Source organism: Nelumbo lutea, chromosome 4 (assembly GCF_056320005.1).
Source record: "Nelumbo lutea isolate HS-2025 chromosome 4, American lotus-T2T, whole genome shotgun sequence".
Lineage (NCBI taxonomy): Eukaryota > Viridiplantae > Streptophyta > Magnoliopsida > Proteales > Nelumbonaceae > Nelumbo > Nelumbo lutea.
The window spans coordinates 14,757,233-14,774,592 of record NC_142687.1 but is presented as its reverse complement, the minus strand read 5'-3'; positions in this window follow the sequence as shown (position 1 = coordinate 14,774,592).

The window sequence follows — 17,360 nt, the reverse complement described above, 5'->3', positions numbered from 1 at the left end:
GATCCAACGGTTTGCATGGGGTCAGCTTCATTTCACCGTTCCCACTGCTCCGACCCCAAACCTCTCTGTTTCTTCCTGGAAACATATAAATTTACAAATATCCAGCATTTATTAAGTAATAAAAATAGTTTTAATTAATTAATTATATAGGAATTATTATTATGATTTTTTTATTTTAAACTCTCCCTCTCACTCACTGACACAATCATTCCAGGCATGGGTTGTACTAATTAAAATTTAATTTAAATTAAATAAACCTCAAGCATGGGAAGACCGTTGAGAATTGCATTATTTGAAATGGGGCATGGGACCGTAACTAATGGGCCCCTTGTCTGTTTATATGGAATTTAAAATTGGGGATACGTCATACGTCTGAGTTGGGTGCCACCAATCCCACGTCCTCATGTGCGGATGATGTTTGGAATTAAGAATAAAGCTTGTTTATTAAATTCTGATTTCTTACTTGGCATTTAGCGTTTGTTTTGAGGGGTAATATTATCAGATTCCGACAGTCGGACCAAACTCAGTGGATCATCGTTTTCACGGGTTGACACTCGGTTAGATTTCTATTTCCTTCCGTTGTTTGGGTTAATAAAATAAATCGTTTACTTATGAAATACACACGTGGAATCAATGGTTAACCCTGTTATAAGATACTAACCGCTTTGTTTTTTGGGTTTGGACATGGGAACTGTAGCTTTCTTTCGCTTTCGGTTGTCGATTTCAAAATGAGTTGATCAACAACAACGGCTTTTTTGGAATGGGGGTCCACCGGCCCAGAGACCAGGCAGTAATTGAATTTGAATAGTACAGACTACAGGCTTCATTCCTTTTTCTGTTTGAGTTGAGCCGTGGGTGAAGGGTGGGATTTTTCCACGGGTGAACTGGAGCCATTAATGAGTTTTAACTGGACCACGTCAAAAGCAGTGGGCATGAGATCATCTCCAGGAGTTGCATGGAACGTTGCACCCAAAACAAAAACAGAATCACAGTGTTGGGCCCGAAGGCCCAACACTTGCTGCTGCTTATCTCATATGGAAACTGGAAAGAATTACGACCCACCAACGAAACCAACAACAAAAAATAGGTTTGAAATGGAAGAAAAACTACACCTACTTTCTTCTGTCAAACAGAAAGGGTTCCGCTACAACTTTTAGAAAGCTTTGTAAAGAAAGCAATGTGGGGATTGGGCCAACTCTCTTTCTGATTTTAGTTTGTGTGGGCCGCCTTCTTTTAAGTTTAAAATGGATCACACTTATAGCAGAGTCTAGGTCCAAGATATCTACAACATTCCCTAAAATAGGGGTGCCTAACCGAACAGTGGGGGTATTTTTTCAAATTGAACCGACGTGATCGATTTTTTAAATATTCAAATCGAAATCGAACTGATGCTTTCACCAGTTAATCGATGGACTGATTAATCGTAGTTTGGTTTTTTGGTTTTTTATGCACTTAAAAAAACTAAAACTGTTGGCGGTTGTTGTTAGTGTTAGTGGTTGCTCTCGGCTGTCGCCTGAAGTGAGAGCTTGAGAGGTGGTGCCTAGTGGAGCCACAGAGAAGAGAGGTGAGAGAGAGAAAGAGAGAGGAGAGATATAGGGATCAGAGATGCCTTTGGTACTTGCTTGCCAGTGAGGCAGCGACTGGCATTGCCGCTTCGTGCTGGTGGTTGGCACGGGCCACGCAGCCGTCTGGGGAATACAAAGAGTCGAAGAAAACTAAAAGAGTAAGACTGTAAGAGAGACTGAGAACTAAGAGAGACGAAAGAGAAAAGGCTAAGAGAGTGAGAGAAGGTTTAGGTTTCTAATTCAAAGGGACAAAAGAAAAGAAAGACTTGAAAATTTTCAATTTCCAATCTGACACTCTCACAGAGGCAGATTGCCGAATAACTTTCAATTGAAACTTTATTTTGTTTTCAAATATAATATATAATATATAATATTATATAAATATATAAATTACTGTATATATATATATATCGATCAATTCGATTAACCGCCAATATTTTTAAATGATTAATTGAAACTGAACCAACCGATTCGGTTAATCAATTTTTTCGCTTCAGTTTTGATCGATTCTGTTTTTCGAATTTTTTTGCTTACCACTACCTAAAAGATCATTATAGTCGGTGTCATCAACTCAGCATTATTAATGGATTAATGGGCTTGAGATGGACGCGGCCCACGTGGCACCGCAACATGTACGCTGCACCCTTCTTCGCTGCCACGTCAATACTAGTAATACAAAACTCACCTACCATTTTTATGGCTGCTTTTTGTTCCTGAAATGGTTGAAAATACGGGTATGGGCGAAAATGAAATTTCAGGGTAAATAAAAAACAGAGGTGGGTTAGAATGAAGAATGAATCATGGATGATGATAAGGACCTGTGCAATAGCTGAATGGTTTTGGTACAATTGAGTTCGACTCAAACCAGACCGACAGTAGCTCCATTAAATGGACGAGAGAGAGAGGTATTTCATGGTCTGAAACTAAGATGGGATTTCTGATCTCTGACAGAGGCAATATAAAGCATAATCTAGCTATGTAGATTTGGTTTTTTACTTGGACAGCATCAATATAAACATAATCTAGCTATGTAGATTTGGTTTTTTACTTTTTCCAGGGGCCGCGTTTCTTGATTGGGCCATACAAGTTCTGCGGTCGTGTTTGTACACTTTATGGAGAGAGAGGAGAGTGGACAACTTGGGGTTGCACTCGATTTAAAATGGGTCACCTGCTCTCCCCACAGTGGTTTCTATTTTCTACCACCCTTTTTTTCAACAAGTAAAAGAATAATTGAAAATTGAAAGCTATAAATTGTTGGTTGACATAGTTCATGGGCCGGGTCGAGTCGAGTTCAGTCGGGTTTTGCTTTTATATTAATAGAATATGTTTAGATTCGAGTTTGAGTCTGGTCAGAAATTTAGAAAAAATATTATTTTTTTATTCAATTAAAAATTATTTTATTTATATTAAAAAAATAAAAGCTCACACCATTACTTGAAAAAAGAGAATAATAATAAAGAAAACAAATATTATATATATTTCCATTATATAATGCATTATCAAGTCGGGTTTGAACTCGGGTCAGACTTTTGAAAAAGTGTGAACCTGGCCCAAGCCCGTAATCGGGCCAGGCCGAGACATCAGGCAATCCGGCCCATGAACAGGTCCAATTGTTGGATTTATTTCAGCACGGGTTACACAGATTATATGCTGCTCATTCGAAGTACATCCCCTGAAATTTCAATAGCAATAAAGCCCACCTGTACTATGGGTTAGTAGCAATTGCTCCGAACTTTCATTTGGAATAAAGACCCCTTCTAATATTCACTTTGCCACAAATACCGCCCTGAGCCCCTGACCATTAAGTCAAAAGACAGAATGTGTTAAATTAACAAAGTATCTATAGGAATTTTAATTTTTTTTTTCGCTTTTTGGTAACTTATTTATCTGGGTAAATACAATTACCTGGGTAAGTTTTTCTTGCCAAACACTTACCCAGCTAAGTGTATTTATCCATGTTCTTTTAGTTTTCAAGTAAAAAAAAATGACCATTTTACCCATAAAATCCATTATTAAAAGGGGCATTTTTGTTCCATTCAAGTGTTGGAAACTTTCCCTTTGGGTAAGTGATACCCTCTCAATATCCAAAAAGAGAATGCCCCCTAAATCCTAATTGACCCAAAATACTTTCATTTCTTTAAACAAAATCAACTAAAATAACAAAAATCATTTTACTGATATAAAAAATAAGTTTCTTTAAAGTTCTTTTTTAATTTCACTGACATGAATGTTTCTCTTAATCTGAAAATATAGAAATTATCCATTCATTTCTCCAATAAAGTAAGAAAAATAAAATGAAACCTTAAATAAATCATTTATTTATAAATCTACAAGGATCTATTAGAGCAACTGAGAGGAATTCAATATTATATTTAGAAAATTAATAAAATTATAAATCATTTAAATAAATAAGAAAAAGATAATTTAGAGATTTAAAAAAATTTAAACAGCTAAATGAGAATCTTTTTTTAAATTAACTGTTAAACTCTAATGGAGGGAGTTTTTGTCACAAAAGTTCAAGGGTATTTGTCGCAAATGAAAACTCAAGGAAATAATTGTCACTGCCCCAAAATTTCAAGTAGGGTCTCTATAATTTATTCTAAATATTACTTTTTTTTTATATGTTACCTAATGTTGGGTTTATTTCTTGATTTATATTCAAACCCGGGTTCCATGCTTTTTTTTTCTTTTCTTTCGTTTCTTTGTTGATTGTCTTATTTTGTTTGTAATATGAGCACACAAGATAGTATAGTTTCCATAGACGAATTATCAATATAAAAACATTAAGTTGGAATGTGTACGAAAGAAGGCCTAAGAAGGCAAGAAATAGAATCTAATAGTAAATTTTGCTTTTTTTCCTTTCAAATTACAAGAATGCCACTCTCTACCAACTCTCTCTCTCTCTCTCTCTCTCTTGCCTTTTTTCTTTCAAATTACAAGAACTAGCAAGGGGCCCCTACAATGTAGGGGTAAAACATGATGATAAATTCGAAAGAAAAAATTGGAAATGAAGAAATTAATAGAGAAATTGCAAGTCTATAATGTGATAGCACATGTTCATTCTCAGTTTATCTATTATTATTATTATTATTATTATTTGCTTTGTACATGAATTTCGTATAAATTTAACAGTAGTTCCCAAGTAAACAAACTAACAAAGATCAAAGTTTAAGTTTATGTAACATATAAAGCAAAAGTGCCAAAAAAACCTAGCTAGAAAGAAGGCCATCATGTAATATGGAGCGAATAGATGAAAGGCCCAAGGAGGAAAAAAAACGCACACACACATATACATACACACATAGTGAACCAATAGAGGCCATCAGATCCCATGGCTAAAGACTTGGGAACTATCAACAATTTGCAACCCAATAGGAATAATAGCAAGTTTGGCTTTGCCATCAAGATTTGCAACCTTTGCCTTAGATGCCTAACTTCGGCAAGCAACTCACAGACATGACCCTCAAGGCGCTCACATTTGTATCAGCAATACATATAGTCCTAATAGTTCACATCCTCTATATGTATAGTATAATATTGTTTGAGCCTCCTTATGGCATTCTGGCAGGCATATACTTTGGCCTCTACAATAGTAGGGTTGGGCCCCCTAGTTATGGTCCATTTCTCATCGTGAACAGTATGCACAAGGCTGGTGTTATAGCCATGTTCATCATTTTCCACCAAGTGCACAGGCTCAAGAACCCCGAGGAATCAAAGCAAACCTCTGATGCCACTTTTAAAACAAATAGGGAAAATAATGTCATCCTAGCAGTCCATATCTTTGTAGTAAACAAGATCTTGTACCTTTTTAGTAATCCTGCAAGAAATGTGTAGTAAGATTACATCATAGAAGGAGGCTTATAGCATTGAAGTCACATGTTCATTCATTTCGATATCAACCCCAAACACACATTTGCTCTATGAATCTTCAATGTCTTGATTCTTCCTAGTGAAATAATCTAAAAGCAACATGATTGCCCAATGAAAAAAAAAAAAAGCTAAAACAAGGAATAGAGAGTAACAAATTAAAAGAAAAGCTAGACCAATAATACACAAAATATCCATAAAAAATACATTACATTAAAAAAAATGGCACTAAACATATACGACATGAGTAACATCAAACAAAATTACCAAAGTCATTAACAGAAATAGTTACAATGCTTCAAGGTCTGAGAAACCTTGAAATACTTAGAATCTTTGGGGATGAGAAAAAGATGAAAAAACCTTGAAATTAATGCTTAGCCTTGGAATCTTTGGGGATGGAAAGAAGACCTTGAAGTTATGGTTAAAAGTTGAAAACAAAAACAAAAACAATTAGAAGAAGATAAAGAATCAATCTAATAAACAAATGCCGAATTTATCAATTACTTGGTGGATGCAATGAATCAAAGTAGGTTAAGTAAAACAAACAAAGGAGGATGCAAAGTAGGCAAAATCTGAGAACACATCTGATGGAGGGTGATTTGGCTCGACCTCATAGCCCGGGTACACGTGGGTGTGACCTTGCTCAAACGATGACTCAGCATGACAGCACAGCAGGCGAAGCCTCAACTCGGAGGGAAGGTCCCATCGAGTTTGGCCTGGTAACTCGACGGGATAGATTGCTCGCTGGGAGCCGCCTGGCCTGCACCTCCCCCCCGGGGCTAAGGCACCCCAAGCTGCCCCCGAGCTCAGGGTTCCCTGACCTTTTCTAATACCCGAGCTCCTCCCAGTGGACCTCGGGCAATTTCCAGACAGGAACACACTGATTCACCTATAGATACCCCGAGGTGAAGACACCTCGGGTCAAATAGCTCGGTTTAGCTGCCACAAGCAGCTCACCGCTTACGAGATGGCTCAACATAGGGTAACTCGCGGAAGGGTAGTTCGACATACCGTAGTAAGATCTCCTACCCGACCACCGTACTCGACAAATCTGGAGACAGCAGCCATATCTCTCATCAAACAACGTCGTGCCTGCCACCTTAGAGGGTGCCTTACACCTGACAGACACGTACCCTGCAATGACGGCCCCTCGCGTGTCACCTCAGCCCTACCTGTAACAGCTGCGGCAGGCTGACAATGGTGGTTATACCTGCCCTGTCAGAGGCCAATGGGCTTGATGCAACGGAATTCTGTTTTAAGGAGCCTATTCTCAAAGAACGAGGTATCATCTTCTACACTTGCGCTATCTGCACTCTTAGCCTTCGTCTTCTCCTTGCTTCTCCTACAGAGCTCTAACTTAAGCATCAGAGTGTTCCCACCGGGTAACCCCCTGGGGATTCTTCTTCTTCTCCATCTCAAATATCTTCTAGGAGCCACGTGATTGCCAGCTAGGAGTAACCGGATTGCGCTACATCAACACCCAAAGATATATAGCATGGGGTGGGGTGGGGCCTCCATGTCATGAGTGCAAAATACAACCACTCAAGACATTGAAGAAAAAGAAAGTACATCAACTTTAAATACCTAAATGAAATCTGAAGTTAAGTTATCACTCTTCTCCAGCCCACACAGAAACTTATCCCTTGTCCTTAAATTGCCACTCTTCTCCACACAGAAACTTTTCTTTTCCATCCAAACAAATGAGATTTCTTTGCATACATCATGTCTTCATATCAGTCGTTAACAGGATATCAAAAGATGTCCTATATATGATGTCACTTCTCCTGCCCACACAGAAACATCCAAATATCCTGTCTTCATATCAGTCATTGAGAATATGTCATTAAATGTGCTCAGAAGGCAATCCTCTCTTCATATCCTCCATTCAGAAGATGCCATTAAATGTGCTCATAAGGTACATTAAAGATCTCTTTTCTTTGCTTGAAAAGATGTTAAAAACCGCTTTTCTTTGCTTGATTACTCACCCATACACATGTTTCACCTCCAATGCCTTTCACCAATCGGGTCATCTACACATGTGTGAGTTCCACACGTGTAGATGCTTGTTACCATCTCCACAAGCGGCATCTTCTCTCCTTATGCCCCCTTGTGCATTAAGTATACATACATACATACATACATACATATATATGATGCCACTCTCTCTTACCAACTCTCACTCTCTTGCTTTTTTTCTTTCAAATTACAAGAATGCCACTCTCTCTCCTACCAACTCTCTCTCCCTTTCTTATAAATTATAAGAATGCCACTCTCTCTTGCCAACTCTCTCTCTCTCTCTCTCTCTCTCTCTCTCTCTCTCTCTCTTTATCTTTTTCCTTACAAATTACAAGAATGCCATTCTTTCCTATCAACTCTCTTTATAAATTACAAGAATGCCACTCTCCCTCTTGCCATCTCTCTCTCTCTCCCGCCATCTCTCTCTCCTTATAAATTACAAGAATGCCACACTCTCTCCAACTGAGGGAGACTTTAGCTCGGCATCTCGGCTGCTATGAGACCTGCAATCGAAAGTAGTCAAACCGAGCTTGAACTTTTGAGCTCGAGCTCAAGTCTCTAATTCGAATCGAGCTCGAGCTAGATGACACCTCAACCACTAAGGGAGACCTCTGCTCAGCATCTCGACAATTGAGGGAGACCTTGGTTCGACACCTCATCAACTAAGGGAGACCTTAACTCGATACCTCGCTTGCTAGGGAAGTCTCAACTCAACACTTTAGCAATTGAGGGAGGCCTCGACTATTGCGGGAGACCTTGACTCATCACCTTGGTTGCTAGGGAGATTTGCAATCAAAGTTCTCACGAGCCTAATCGAGTGTGTACATAGGGTGTCACCTCGATCACTAAGGAATATCTCGATTCAACACCTCGACAATTGAGGGAGGCCTCAGCTCAACACCTCACCTGATAGGGAAACCTCAGCTCGACACTTCAGTAGCTCAGGGAGACATCGGTTTGGCACCTCGGCAATTAAGGGAGACCTCGGCTCGAAACCTCGACTCGGCACCTCGGCTACTTGAGAAACCTGCAATCAAAGGTAGCCGAACTCAAACTTCTGAACTTTTGACTCGAGCCAAGCTCGAGCTCATGCTCAAGTCTCTAATTCGAAACGAGCTCAAGCCTAATAGTTTATGAGCGAGCCCCTACAATGCAGGGGCCCCTCCACTAGTTTATTAGTAAGCCAGTTTGTATGTACTAGTGTTGCCTTTATTCTATGTAGACATTGTAGAGGAAAGGATTACTGGTGGAATATATGAAACATACAGAAGGAGGAGAAAGAATGAGCTGGGATCATGGATTTCTAGTATTTTCATATTAATCCTATTTTTAATTCATTTTGGGAGTATATCAAGATCTGCTATCAATGAGGCGCTCACAACAAGCTGTTGTACCTTTCCACCTCTCCAACTCCTAAACCTACAAATGCAAATGGATTGGGTCATATTTAAATCAGGGTATACCTAAATCCCATCTGACACTGACACTGTTTATGGCAGATTTGATCTAATTTGAACACAACTACTAAAATGGTGTGAAAACCATTTTTGTGAGGATGAAATCTGATCTCATTAGTCACCCATTTATCTTGACCTACGTGTCATATATGCACATATTGGACAGTTTCACAACAGGGGTGAAGATAGCAAAACTAATATGGGCAAAGAGTTCTAGTTTTATTGGACCATTTAAAACCTTCCCAACTCAATCTGAGCTTTTGCATGGGTTGAACGCTGGCTTAAATCCATGGGGAGTTTGCATTTGGGTGCACAAGACAAGTAAACCCACCAACCAGAGGCAACCACGTCAGCATTTCAAAAAAACATTAACGTTAACGGGTGTTCAGCCGTTAGCTGAACAACCTGGTTCAACTAGTTGCAGAAAGACAAAACTCAAACTAACAGATAGGGCTTCTTTCAAAGTATATAAACGATGTCTTCTTTTTATTTGAAATCATTGCTGCCAGGTAGGTCGTTTTTTGGAGCAACAACTTTTTCTGTTTGGTACCAATGCTCCAGAAAACATTTTCAGCACTAGTACCCATTATCTAGTGCCACATCACTGCCATGTTGGCAGCAATAAGCTGCAGCTCCAAAAAACACCAAATTTGGCAACGATGCCAAATAGACACAAAGTTTTTATGAAAAAATGGTTCCAAATAAATATGGTTCCAAGCAAATGGTTCCAAACATGGTGCTGTTTTTTGAGTCGTGGCTTGGAGCACTGTTTTTTATGAAAAAATAGTTCCAAACAAATATTCATTTCCTGGAGCACCGTTTTTTTCCGATGTAGTGCTGTTTTCTAGAGCAATGACAATGATGCCAAACAGACACAAAGTCTAAGGTCACTCTAACTCTCCCCTCCTCATCTCCTCCGAGCCCTAATCCAAGCATCCCGCCGGTTACTCTCCATACACCAATGTCCGTGACTATGGAACTACATCAAGTAATCTGGCATTCCAGCAGGCACTCGCCCTTCTTCTTCTTCTTCTTCTTTTTGTGTGTTCTCTTCTCAACAGATCGAAGATCCCTCACATCGACAATCTATAGTCACCGGGACAAATGTAATTGTGGGTTTCGTTGAGGAAGAGAAAGACTAGTATTTCTGCATCAAATTTCAGTTCATGAAATGAATTTATAAAAAAGAATACATGAACTTTTGTCTTGTCAATCCTGTTTTCCAGTACCGTATGATCAGTCTGAATCGCCCATCGGATATGCAATATGTACTGTAAATGTTTTTTTGAAGTCAGGAAATACTCTAAATTTGCCATTTGTTTAGTTCCCTATATGCATATTATACCTTTTATTTGAGTTTCACATTCTATACAAAGATGAGAAGAAGAAAATATGCTCTCCATGTGCAAACTAACTCAAGTATAAATAAGATTAGATCCCAAATCTCCGTTATGACTAACAAGAGATCTTACCAACCAGCTGATTGAGACAAATAAGAGACCCGTGCATCAAAAAACTAATATAACTTAGATCGGACCAACCTAATTTTAACTGATAGTATGACTTGCTGCTCGCTTATAATTGTTTACTAAATAAAAATAATTATCATATCAACAAAATAATTGTTTGAACTTTAAGAAGGGAGAAAGAAAATTTATCAAATCAAATTATAAGAGTTCAACTATTCTGTACATTATATTCGGATATCAATCATTCCTATTAGATCGGTCTTTCTTACGATTTTCGGAACAAAAAGTAATTGACTTCAACTTTGATGAATCTCGTGGTCGTGGATGAGCTCATGAGTCATGAGCCATGCCGCGTAAGGCATTGGCAAGGCTTCACGTCCGGGAACCTTCGTTTGAAAATTCAAAGTCAATGTCATCATGGAATGTTCTTTTCTATATCATCGAGAAAAGCTTTTTTTTTTAAAAACAGAGAAGCGTGTCATCATGGAATTTCCTTTCCCATTCTCTGTTTTTATTCAACAGAAATGATTTTTGACCATAGCCCATAAGGATTGTTGTTCAAATCTCGCTCTTGCCCTTCACCTTTAAAATGCATTCACAAGCCTGGGACCCTGTAATTGTCCACGTGGCTAGGCTTTGAGATGATCGGGACCCATGAACAACACGCAATTTGAATGTACGATATAATTGGAAGGTGTTTCTGTAATTCACAGCATCAAATGGTTGAAAACCAAACAACCGGATCATGTTGTAATTATCACGGGTCACTGAAATTGTGGAGGCCCAGGTCCATTTTAGATTTTCTTCCTTTTGGGCCGGAGTTCAAGTTGAGCGGGTTAAGTCCTCTTTGTTGATGGAAGGCTAATTCATTTCACAGGCAGGAAAGCAGGTGTTAATTGAAGCAGTTTTACATTCAAACACCCATTTACTGTATATCCCTCCCTGTTACAATTTCCTGCCATAATTCAACAAAAGGTTTTGGTGATTTGCCGGGAGATTGGATTCAATACTTACAAGACTATATTCACACTGTACTTATAACTGTTCGTAACCTTGTATTAGAAATATTTCTGTATTTATATATTTATATTCATGGGAAGATATTCTTAATGCACAGCTGCTGTGAAGATGGTGCGAATACAATCTTGTGAAGACATAAACCGAATTTGTCTGGCCTAACAAGAAGACTCTTCTTTGAAAATATGAAGACTCTTAACTAATGAAAATAGTTTGTGGGTTCATATATACCTAGAAGTGGAATACTACCAACCGAGGACTGGCTCGTTGGCTCGTTGGTGTATTAATTGGTTTGTTCCAGGATTCCCATGGAATCAAATTCCACATAGAAAAACAAATAGAGTAAGAGAGAAGTTATTAATGGTGCATGGCACCGCAACCACCGGTACTTTGGGGGAAGTTGTGAATAATGCTTCTTTAGGGGATGTTTGGAATCGTGGCCATTTTTCAAAAAAATGATGTCACATCGGATCCTTATAGGCATTTTAACAAACATTGGTTCAGGCGTTTATTGAAAAATCAGGCATGCCTCGTAAATCAGGACCCACCAATGCATGCCTCATAAATTTGGTGTTTCATGCATCGGTGAACTGTTGCCCCCAACAGTTGACTGATGTATATCCTATATGGTACTTACCTGTTAGTACATACATGAAAAACTATGATAAAAATCACCTCACCAAATAACATAACTACTGCCTATGTGGCAGAAGCATTTTTTTTTATGAAAAACAGGTCTTAAAAGCATAGACATTTTTTTGAAAATCGATCCCAAAAAGCATCCACGCTTCCAAACACCATCTTAATTTATTTGAAAAGCTGTGGCTAAAATGTTAATATCTCTGCTTCCTATTATGGGGTATATATATATGGTCAAAGAAAATGACTCCCAAGTAAATTGGAATGTTCTCTGTATTCAGTAAAATGACTCTTCCTTTGCCATGGAGGCCTCCACTTGGCTCCTCATTAAACTGCCAGTTGAAAGATCTGATGATTGATGGTTATCGCTGGGATATGAGAATAAATTGGTTTTTCCCTTGTCAAGACTCAGTGATGGTTTTTCCCTTGTCAAGACTCAGTCATGGTTTTTCCCTTCTCATATTCAAATCCCCTTTCCTGGATTTTTGATCGGATTGGATTGAATTTAGATCATCTCGTATCCAATCGAAAGAATCCAATTATATATATATATATATATATTATTTACTTATATATATATATTTATTATTTACTTATTTATAAATATATTTATATTATATTTTTGTAAAATTATTATTATTATTTTTTATAAAAAATATGTATATATAAGATAAAAATAATTATTTATAAATATATTTATATTATATTTTTGAAAATGGTTATACTTTTGTTTTTTTATATAATTTATTATTATTTTTAATATTTTTTGTTAAATTTTATAAAAATTAAATTGGATTGTATTAGATTCAAATATCTAACATTCTTAACCGATTCAAATTTGTATTGATTTTTGTGAGATTTAATTGAATCAGATATAATATTTATATTATTGGACCGATTTGGATAACCCCATTTTGAATCCGATCCAATCCCCGTTTGCATCCCTAGATGGCAGTTATGGGATTTCAATTTCATGAAATGTTGTCCGTTTCAAGGTGTGTCAAATCTAATAAATAATTTTACCAATTAGACGAACCCAAGGTCATGCATCAAGGAAATCTACAAACAAGAAAGAGTCAAGGCCTTGGAGGAAGGCACCCGACGCTCAAATCAGTAAGGAGGTGATGGAATCGGTCAAACCGAACTGGGTTGAGCCAAGAAAGATAGTAAATGAGCACGAGAGATTTAAAGAAATTATTGATGTTACGTGGATGCTTTTAAATAATTGAATGTGCAAGTTGTACCGGGACACACTCTTGCAGGGCTATTGGGATGAGGCGCCCACCGAGTTTTCAAGGAACTCGACAAGGGCACTTATCCTTGTTCGTGCGGGACTATACTTCTATCCGAAGTCTTTGGTGACATAGTTATACAAGTGAACAACGTGCTGATGTAGTTCAAGAGCATCGGCCATGAAAATGCCCACATAGCAGCTTCGGCCAGCTAGAGCACCGCCCGAGCGAGTCTGGCTTCAGTCCATGCAGCTTCAGTCAGGGCACCGTTCGTATGCCCTCCAATCTCGCTCGAGTGTCGCAGGTTCTCTTTTCCCTCTCTCCCTCCATCCATCCGACGGCAACTTAACAACCATTACTGCCGGCGACAAACAACCATATGGATGGAATTCTACGTCGACTATCAATCGTTCACCTTCCACAATAACGTCTATGTATTCGTATTTTCCTGCACCACAAAGGGAAAATAGTAATTGAGTTTCACCGAAAATGTAGAGCAGAAGAACAAAAGAATTTTTTTTTTTCTTTCTGTTTTTTCGCTTTAAGAACTCCTATAGAAACACAATCTTTAATGCATATGGATGGAATTCGGACAAAAAAGGAGGCATGTTCCGTATAGACTCTTCAAGCAAATGGCCATATAACGGCTGGCTCTCCAAAGGAGGCATGTTCTTTAACGAGACTAGAACCAGAGAAATCTACTCTCTTTTACCTTCAACTGCTGCTCTCCATTTTGAGTAACTGTGAAATCGTGTTAGTTCAAGTGCTTCACAATCCTAGAACTCCATCTTAGAAGGCTTAGGACTTTGGGCTGCGTTCTGAACTACTTAGTGAAAGAACAAAATAATCACGGTTGCACAGAGGAACGTGAAATCAGGGATTATATTTCTATACATCTACCTCCTCTTTTTTCAGCTATGAAGCAATTGGATTAAAGCAGGACGCAAAGACGAAACCGTTAACACATTAGATACATCACCACATCGACAAAACCCTCATTCATCTCTCCGATCATCCTCTCCGGAACACCTCATCGGACCAGAAACTTTTACAGAGCAATCCGATCACAACGGAAAAGGGGGACAAATAGAAATCCAACGTAGTTAAATGAAAATCGTCAAAATCTACCAAAATTCGACACTCTAAACAAAACTGATACCTTTCTCTCCGATTATTATATAGGCTTGCTTCGAGTTTGCAAAACAAGCATGGAATAACTTGAAAACACTACTAAAGAAAGTCACTTTTTCCCCCTTTTTTATTAGTGTTTACAGGAACGGTTAAAGCAAGGTTCGTGAAAGATGTGACGGCGAGGAACGGAGATACGGACATTCAGGCGATGTATAGAAAGATCAATCGCCGGAGTTTTCATTTCTCCGGCGACGAATGGAAGTTTCAGGCAAAGTAGGAGCAAAAGAGAATGGGCAAAACTATAGAAACATGCAAACTTCATCGTCATTTAACACTTGGTCTTTCTAAGGAATAACAAGTAGACAGGGATGGGATGGGGGTGCTTTTAAAAGGCCACGTGGAATCTCAGTTTGCGTGGGTTTCAAACAACCTCACTCGCATGCTTCAAACGTTTAGACGAATTAGAGGACGGGTGCGAGAATGGTGCCATGACTGAAGTTGCCTGGACTGAAGCCGGACTCCGCCCGAACACTACTTAATACTGTGTTGTGGAAATGATATCTGTGTTGTGGAAATGAATTTAACACTAAGTTTGCTGCACTTAGTATTAAATTAGTAGTTAGATGATATCTGTGTTGTGGAAATGAATTTAATACTAAGTTTGCTGCACTTTTTTTTTGAAAAATTGTCAAAAATTCACTATAAGTTTTCAGCATTTCTCTTAAATTCATTATAATTTTTTAAAAATTTAAAATTTATCATGTCATTAACTTGACGTTAAAGAGACTAAGGCTGTTAATATATTATCATTTTGACCTTCATAGAAAAATATAAAATATATACATATATTTTAATATTTAGACATGAAAAAAGGAAAAAGATCAAAAAAATATTTTCAAATATAAAATATATAAAAGCACAGAAATTACAAAAAAATATAAAAAATAATAAAAATTGCACACAAAATAAAAAATTATTTTCAAGTTATAGAAATATAGAAATTGAAAAACAAAATCAGAAAATAAAAGTTGTAAAAAAACAAAAATAATTATAGAAAAACACAGAAATACCAAAAAAACAATAAATTTTATAGATGGTAGAAAATAGAAAAATGTAAAGAAAACAGAAATTATAAAAAACATTAGAAATTATAACAAAACACTAAAAATGTAAAAAAAAATTGAAAAATGAAAAAGACCCTTTTCCTCTAACTCGTCATTCAGGGGTGATTTGGTTATAAAAGTTGTTATTTATGCTGATGTGGACAACTCTGTTAAGAAACATTAACAGTGCACAAATGGAAGGTGAGTTTTGGAAAATAAAAATTTACTGATGTGGTGAGTTTTAGACGTTTTGAAAAATTGTGGTGAATTTAAGAGAAATGTTGAAAACTCATTGTGAGTTTTTGACAATTTCCCTTTTTTTTCTTTTGAAATGGTCTGGTGTGCTTGCAACCAAAAGCTTTTAAACGATAAATCCACTTCTTCTATTCATTGGCTTATTTCTAAAATTTTTTTGAGCTATTATACAATGGGAAAACAAGCATTTAGACCGGATTGTTTCATTTGTTGTTCCTCTTCATACTATCTTTAAGACTTTAGAGCACCCTAAACCAAGGTTTTTAAAAACGAACTAGAAACAGAATCGGTTAGGGGACCTTTTTCTGGTTAATCGGTTCAACCGTCTAGGTCGAACGGTTTGACCCGTGACATCATAAATAAATTAAAAATAAAAATATATTTATAAATAATAAAAAATAGTATAAAATTAAATAAAAACACAGAAAAAAATATAGTAAAATACAAAAAATAAAACTATCTAAATAAAAAGTAATACAGTGCAAAATACATAAAAAATAAAAATAAATTACAAAAAAATTAAAAAAATATAAAAAACACAAAAAAAAATTAAAAAAATACATAAAAATAAAACCACAAAACTTCAATAGTAAATCTCTCTCTCTCTCTCTCTCTCTCTCTCTCTCTCTCTCTCTCTCTCTCTCTCTCTCTCGTTGGATGGTGGAGTACTCCATCTATTTTGTCCGAAGCAAGAAACAGAGCAGCCTCTGCTATATGGGCATGTGCCCTTCAAGTTGCAGGCCAATGTGGTAGCAACTCCGAAAGGGGAGATGTAGTTGACCCTGATGCCATGAGCCCCGCCTCACTATAGGCTGATCGGACCAGCCCCACCAATGCATGCTTAGAAGTAGTGTATGAACGAGGAGCAGAGCCACTCAAGGCCGTTGCCATAGTTTCAGTGCAGACGATCGAGCCACATATCTTTCTCTCCACCATAGCTCGATCTGCGTGCTTAATCGTCGATGCCACCCCTCGCACATTAGTGAGCATGGTGTTGTCGAACTCTTCCATATACATTTCTAGAATGCTACTTAGAGGACCCAAGATCCCTGTTGATTAACGCAAGTGATTGCCGCTGCAAGTGGCTGCAACTGTTACTACCGCTAAAAACCCTCACCCGCTACTGCAAATTCGCCGGCCACCACTGCAAATTTGGTCGCAGACAAGCTAGCCGTCCGCCGCTGCAAGCGCTAGCCGCCACAAGGTCCACCAACTCTTACTACTGGCTACAAGTGCTGCCCACTGCCTGCAAGTTCACCGTCGTCGGTCACCGTTAGATGCTGGAGGTATTGGCTGTAGCATGTGGTCGGTTGGGTGTGAGGGTTGAGAGGAGGGAACTCGAGAAACCTAAGACTAAATGGACTAAACATTCGACTAGGTTGGGAAGAAGGTATTTTTTTTTTTGTTTTATTTTATTTAGAACATTGAAAATAAAAGGATAACCCGCGAAATGCTGCCCGGGTTGAACAATTTAGCGGTCTAACTGTCCGAATCAGCGGTTTTCTGACTTTTTCAATGATTTTTAGAAATTTCCAGTTTTTAGTAAAATTGGACCAGTCCGACCATCCAGTCTGATCCGATTTTGAAAACCATACCCTAAACCCCTAAT